The sequence below is a fragment of the Spinacia oleracea genome, chromosome 6 (assembly GCF_020520425.1).
Source record: "Spinacia oleracea cultivar Varoflay chromosome 6, BTI_SOV_V1, whole genome shotgun sequence".
Classification (NCBI taxonomy): domain Eukaryota; kingdom Viridiplantae; phylum Streptophyta; class Magnoliopsida; order Caryophyllales; family Amaranthaceae; genus Spinacia; species Spinacia oleracea.
The window spans coordinates 72,700,845-72,708,385 of record NC_079492.1 but is presented as its reverse complement, the minus strand read 5'-3'; positions in this window follow the sequence as shown (position 1 = coordinate 72,708,385).

The window sequence follows — 7,541 nt, the reverse complement described above, 5'->3', positions numbered from 1 at the left end:
AGGAATAGAACCTTGCTAGACATGGTTAGATCAATGATGGGTCAGGCCGAACTTCCAATAGAATTTTGGGGACATGCACTAAACACAGCTGCACTCACTATAAATAGAGCTCCGTCTAAAGCTGTTGAAAAGACTACACATGAGTTATGGTTTGGAAAGCCTCCAAATGTGTCTTTTCTTAAGATTTGGGGTTGTGAAGTATACGTCAAACGATTAATTTCAGACAAACTTCAACCAAAATCTGACAAATGTATCCTTGTGTGCTATCCAAAGGAAACAAAGGGGTATTACTTCTACAATACATCTGAGAACAAGGTGTTTGTTGCTCGAGATGGTATCTTTTCGGAAAGAGATCACATTTCCAAAATGACAAGTGGGAGAAAAGTAGACCTCGAAGAAATTTGAGTCGAACAACAAACTCTAGAGAATGCTCAATATGACATGCAGGTTGAAACTCAGAGATCTTTAGAAATATCTGGTGAGAATCAAGGACCATCTAGAAATGTAACCCCGCGTAGATCGCAGAGATATAGATCTCAACCGGAAAGGTACTTAGGTATTTTGACGAACGAGAGCTATGAAGTTCTATTACTTGAAAGTGATGAACCTGTGACTTACAAACAAGCTATGACGAGCCCTAGCTCCAAGCAATGGCAAGAAGCCATGCAATTTGAATTAGACTCCATGTCTGAAAACCAAGTTTGGGATTTGGTCGATTTGCGAGATGGCTACTAAGCCATAGGAAGCAAATGGGTTTTCAAACTGAAAAAGGACAAGGATGGGAAACTAGAAGTTTTCAAAGCTAGATTAGTTGCAAAAGGTTTCAGGCAAGTCCACGGTGTGGATTACGATGAAACCTTTTCACCAGTTGCAATGCTAAAATCTATTCGCATAATGTTAGCAATCGCTGCATATTACGATTACAAAATATAGAAGATGGATGTCAAAACTGCTTTCTTAAACGGCGTTGTAACAGAAACTGTGTTTATGACACTGCCTGAGGTTTTTGAGGATCCAAAGAATGCTAAAAAGGTATGCAACCTTAAGAAATCAATCTACGGATTGAAGCAAGCATCAAGGAGCTGGAATATACGTTTTGATGAAGTAGTCAGTGACTTTGGTTTCATCAAGAAAGTAGACGAATCTTGTGTATACAAGAAGGTCAGTGGGAGCAAAATCGCTTTTCTAGTATTATATGTCGACGACATATTACTCATCGGAAATGACATTCCTATATTGAACTTTGTCAAGAGTTGGCTTGGAAAATGTTTTTCGATGAAGGATCTAGGAGAAGCACAGTACATACTGGGCATCAAGATTTACAGAGATAGATCTAAAAGAATAATTGGACTCAGTCAAAGCACTTATATCAATAAAGTTCTTGAAAGGTTCAATATGGCAGATTCCAAGCGAGGCTACCTACCCATGTCTCATGGAATGACTCTATGCAAGACTCAGGGCCCAAAAACACTAGATGAGCGTAGACGGGTGAGTGGGATTCCATATGCATCATTGATTGGTTTAATAATGTATGCTATGATATGTACACGCCCGGATGTTGCGTATGCACTCAGTGCTACGAGCAGATACCAGTCAGACCCAGGAGAGGGGCATTGGCCTGCTGCCAAGAATATTCTGAAGTACCTGAGAAGGCACAAAGATGATTTCCTGGTCTATGGTGGAGATGATGAATTAATTGTTAAAGGCTATACGGACGCAAGTTTCCAAACCAACAAGGATGATTTCACATCACAGTCTGGGTTTGTCTTCTGCCTCAACGGAGGTGCAGTAAGCTGGAAAAGTGCTAAGCAAAGCACCATTGCGGATTCTACAACTGAAGCGGAGTACATTGCTGCACATGAAGCAGCAAATGAAGCTATTTGGATAAGGAAGTTCATACGTGAACTTGGTGTAGTCCCCTCCATTAAAGTGCCAAAAGCTCTATATTGTGATAATAACGGAGCTATTGCACAGGCAAAGGAACCTAGACACCACCAGAGAGTCAAGCATGTACTTCGTAGATTTCACCTTCTACGAGAGTTCGTTGAAATAAAAGAAGTCGAGATAAGTAAGATTGGAACTGATGACAACATCTCATATCCATTAACTAAACCTCTGCAAAAAGTGAAGCACAACTCGCACACTACAGCTATGGGAATCAAGCATGTTGGAGAATGTCTTTGATGTCCTTATTTAATATTTTAAAGTTTTAGAGTTTAATACTTTGTAAAACGTTATTGGTTAACCATTCATATAAATGAATAAAATTCATTTTTCCATTAAATTTGTGGTTTATTAAATGATGAGTCCCTTCAATTTCACGATATATTCAAGATAGACTGTCAGGACCAGTCCTGTGACTAAGAAATGTCTATCAAGTGAACTTGAATGTCAAAAGTTGAAAATTGTCCCTTGTCGGAGTTTTCTATAAAGATGGACGCATAGAAAATGCTAGACGACTAGAATGCAAGATGACTAGTAGTTCTGCTTCTTGAACTATGTGGACATGGAAATGTCGCAATCATTTGCATAGATGCTTACTTTGGAAAGACTAGTATCGGAAAGACCTATGAAACTTTACTGTAAGAGATGAAATTATGTCATAAGTAAATTTCATTAAAATTATTAGACACTAATCCTCAATACCTGAGTGATTTGAGATTACTTGTTTGAGAACTGCTTACTTTGACGTTGTCAACCGTCGCACCGTAAAAGGAGGCTATAACGGCAACGCTCGGGTAATCACCTATCAAATGAAGTCTAATCTCAAGATCGCAAGATTGGTATTGTCCTCCCATAAATTGGGATGAGATGCTGAAAGTTGTACAAGGCCACTCGGAGAGCTGGAAACTGTAAAATGCATGGTCGTGCTCAGATGAATCATAAGCTATTATTATCTGTTTATTTGATCAGTTGAACTCTGAAACTTGAAATACCTCTGGACATAATAAGGATGACAACTCTTACCTTATGTTCATGAGAAAGCATCAAGCGACAAAGGAATTAGGAAATGCACACTTGTCCCTAAGGACAAGTGGGAGACTGAAGGAAATAATGCCCTTGGTCCAAGTATGCATTCAATGATACAGTCTAATAAATGTGGTTCACTATTAATTAATTATACAAGTTAATAATTCAGTGAGATCAAGTTAACTGTATGCCTAGCTAGAGGCCGCTTCAGTTCAAGTGGAATTAATAATATTAATCCACAACTTACTCTTGACTGAACCCGTAGGGTCACGCAAATAGTACATGAACGGATCAAGTATTTAAGTGAATTAAATACTCCATTTATGGATATTCGGAATCGACGGATCTCGGTTCCAGTGGGAACTGAAATCGTCAAAAGGCAAATTATGAATACTCCGGAAACGATGATATTGCCAAAACGGAAATATTGATCGTATCGAAAATATTAATATTATCCAAGTCGTAGATGTTGTCGTAAACGGAAACATGGTACATATCGGAAAATATTATCGGAAATGGAAATATTGCCGGAATCGGAAATATTGCCGGAAACGGAAATATTGTCGGAATAGGTGATGGCATTCACAATTTGTAACACGTGAATTCAAGTATTCATATAGTTATAAGGTTAAAACTAAAGTTAATAATTTGCCACAAAACATATTCGAATAACTTAAAACCTTAGGTTGAATTCTAGTTAATTAAATCTAAGGCGGATCCGAACGTGCTATGGACTATCTAAGGAGGGACTATACTTGGAGTCCTAAAATTGTTCTTGTTCGGTTCGGGAGCAGCTAGGGAGGGCACGCTACATAAGTATGTATCCTAAATTATGCTAATTGTTATATGGCAATTAATTTGGATTCCTGGCTTTATGGTTTTTCCGCATGAAATATATATGCTTTATATTTTTCATAACCTAACAAATATAGCCATATCTACTGAAATCTTCCGTAAACGTTATGAAATAGCTGAACTCACCTCTAGCTTTCGTACTCATAGGCCCACATACGTCCGTATGTATTAGCCCTAGTAGTTCGCTTGCTTTTTTTCCCACCTTTGAGAAAGGTTGCTTTGTCATTTTGCCAAGTAAAGAAGATTCGCATTGATCAATCTTCTCTAAGTCGAATGATTCTAGAATTCCCTTTCGCTGAAGAAATTCCATGCGCTTTGTGTTTATATGGCCTAATCGATAATGCCACAGAAATGTGAGATCCGAATCACCAGTTTTAGCCTTTTTAGTATTTATGTTATAAATGTGTTTGCTCGTATCTACCACATATAGACTATTTTCTTGTTGTGCTGAACCATAAAACATTCCATTTAAAGCAAAAGAACAATCCAAACTTGAAAAGGAAGTAATATTTCTGGTGATACTAGGAACATAGTAACAGTTTTCTAGTTCCAAAACAAAACCACTAGGAAAAGAAATAAAATAAGATCCTACGGCTAATGCAGCAATCTGTGCTCCATTTTCCACGCGTAGATCCATCTCGCCTTTATCAGGCCTTCTTCTTCTCCTTAGTCCCTGCGAATTGGAACATAAGTGTGAGCCACAACCAGTATCTAATACCCAAGAAGTAGAATTAGCAAGATTACAATGTATAACATACATACCTGAAGGAGAAGCAAAGCTTCCGTCCTTCTTCTCTTCCTTTAGTTTAGGGCAATCTCGCTTGTAATGACCAATTTCATTAAAATTGAAGCATTGCGATGTTAAAGGAGAAGCATTCTTCCTCATCTTGCTCTTGGAAGGCGCCAGTTGCCCTTCGAGAGTGGATGAAGATCCAGCCTTGCTTATCTTCCCCTTGCACACTTTCTTGAATTTGGTGCACCTCGCATTCAAAGGGTCTTGCTTGAACTTAAGGATTCTATCGAATTTCTCGAGCAATTCCACAAGTTCACAGAATGTGCTCTCTTTCTGATTAAAGAGATACTGCATCTTAAACCCCTCATAATCCCTATGAAGAGAATTCAGCACTAGTGCAATAGCTATCGACTCTTTGACGGAACCACCAAGTCTCTCGATTGTGAAAAATAATCAAGACATCATATCCATATGAGACCGAATTGGTGTGTTTTTGTCCATCTTGATTGAGTAAATGCGCTTTTGGGCCTCTAGAAGCTTGTTCTCTAGGCACGACTTGTGTGGGGTAATGAGTTTGAGATCTCTCATTGAATTAGCCAATTCATCAACTCTTTTGCCACCAGTTTGGCACTTGGGTTGAAACCTCGCACGACACCTATCCCCAAGACGACTTAGGAGAGCATGAGGCTCAAAAGTAATGAACCTCCCTCTCCAACTTTCAGGTATAGACTTTAGCATAAACTCCGTGACAAGGTACTTGTGAAGTGCCCAACTTTTATACCTTTCTGGAGTCATGCCCTACGCATCATAGATATGAAAAGGTTGTTCAATGACATAGTGCATGTCATGAACTTTTAAAACTTGGATAAGTTTCCTTTCCCATTCAAGAAAGTTAGTCAAGTTCAACACGACATCCCGAATTTCAGATGATATGATTGTTGTTATGTTTGCGGCCACTTCATTACTACATTTGAAAACAATTCGCAATAAATAACCATTCATAACTTTAATAACTTTGAAATAATAGCTAACATGCAATCATTAAACCTATTAAACATTGGATTCATGCAAAAGTAAAACATGGTCAAAAAATGAATGAAACGATTCCAAGACCCTAAAAGTCCTAAATCCTTAAGCAGCTTTGGCATGTCTTAAGTAGTTTAAGATTCTAGGTAAGCAAAACCTATTGCTACTAATCTCCAAATTACTCTTGGTTAATAAATTAATACCATAATTTATCTCATTGCCACAACATAATGCCATTGTTGTTCAAGTTGAAACCACAATCAACATGCTCCATTGGGACGCCTTACCGTCTAAGTCAACTAATATAGCACCTCGCTTTGGCGTAAACCTACTACGTTAGGTCCTTAGATTTTTGTAAGTGCTTGATTTGGAAGGAAATTTTTAAACTGAATATTGCTTTGGACCTAGTTGTTTCTATGTTGGTTCGATTATTTAGTGAACTTAATCTAATCGAGTCATACAAAACAACCTATTCATGCAAAGTATACATTCATACATTCAAGCATAATATATATGTATCAAATGCATAAATAAAATGGTGAACTATTATGGCCCAAAACATCTTGCCTTGAAGCATCCAATCTTCATCACCATCTTGTTGGCTTGGCATCATCTTTAATCTTCGTTAAATTGCTAACTTAAAGTTTTAAACTTAGAAATACTTGAAAATAATAAAATTACATCAAAATTTCCATGGTAAATAGACCATATTTAAAACATTACATTCAAAGATAGAATGGTTCGCAGACCGTATTTAACTATCCTAAATGGCCATACTAGTCACTTAGAGTACCTGCATTACATAAAATATATATTCTATGCATTGAACCATTCGTATGCTAAAACGAATGGCCCAAGATAATAATGCAAGTATTTACGTGAATCAATTAAAATTCACGTTCACATAAACGCGTCCTAAAAGATTAATCAATTTCCAAATTATTAATCCTTAGACTTTATTCTAATTAAAATTGAATTTAATTAAAATAATTGACCTACGAAAAATAATTATAATTAATTATTTCATTTTAATTTTATTTAGTGGCTCCCACTCAAACCAATAATTATTCCGTATAATTAATTATTAAATATTAAATTAAAACTCGCGGCCTAGCCCCAGTAAATAAAGTATTAAATTAAATATCCCGTTAGCCCAAATTAAAGCAAACATGGTCAAGCCCAACGAAATAAACAAATTTAAAAAAATGTTTACGTGCTTGCTCGGGCTAGGCTTGTGCCCAGCCCATCGCAGCAATGTGTGGCCTACGGGGCACACAAGCAATGCCCATGCTGATGCCCGCGTCGCTGCGGCTCGGCACTGATGCGGCAGCCGACGTGGCTCGATGAGCCACACGTCCACCCCACCCTTGTGTTGGTTCCTTTGGTTCGTACTACGGACCAACTTAATTTAAAAAAAATTAATTTCACGAACGTTTGCATTCATGTTATTTTTCATAAAAAGTTACGATTTTTATTTACGAAAAAACAACGGTTTTTACAATTTAATTAATTTAACGACAATCCAATTTCGTAAAATATTAAATCAAAGCTAACATTATTCAAATTTTAAGACCGAACGATTCAACCTAAAATTTGAACTTTTAAATAATAAAATCCAAAACTTTAAATCGTTCTTAAACATTTAAATTTCAGATTTTAATAATTTGGTTTAAGTGCGATTAAAATTAACGAAACCATTCAAAATTTTAATCCAATAATTTTTAAAATTAGCCACTGACCTTTGAAATTATATTCCCTTTCCCAATTAACCGAATTATTAGATCTAAATTATTTAAAAATCAATTAGGGAACTAAAGTTTACGAATTTGGGGAAAGCAAAATTAGGGTTTATACTTATCGGAAAAATCTGAAATTTTACCATAGATCAATAATGTACCCAGCAACATCGTGTCAAAATTTCAATCAATTCCGAGTTTTTTAGGTCGACCTTTTAATT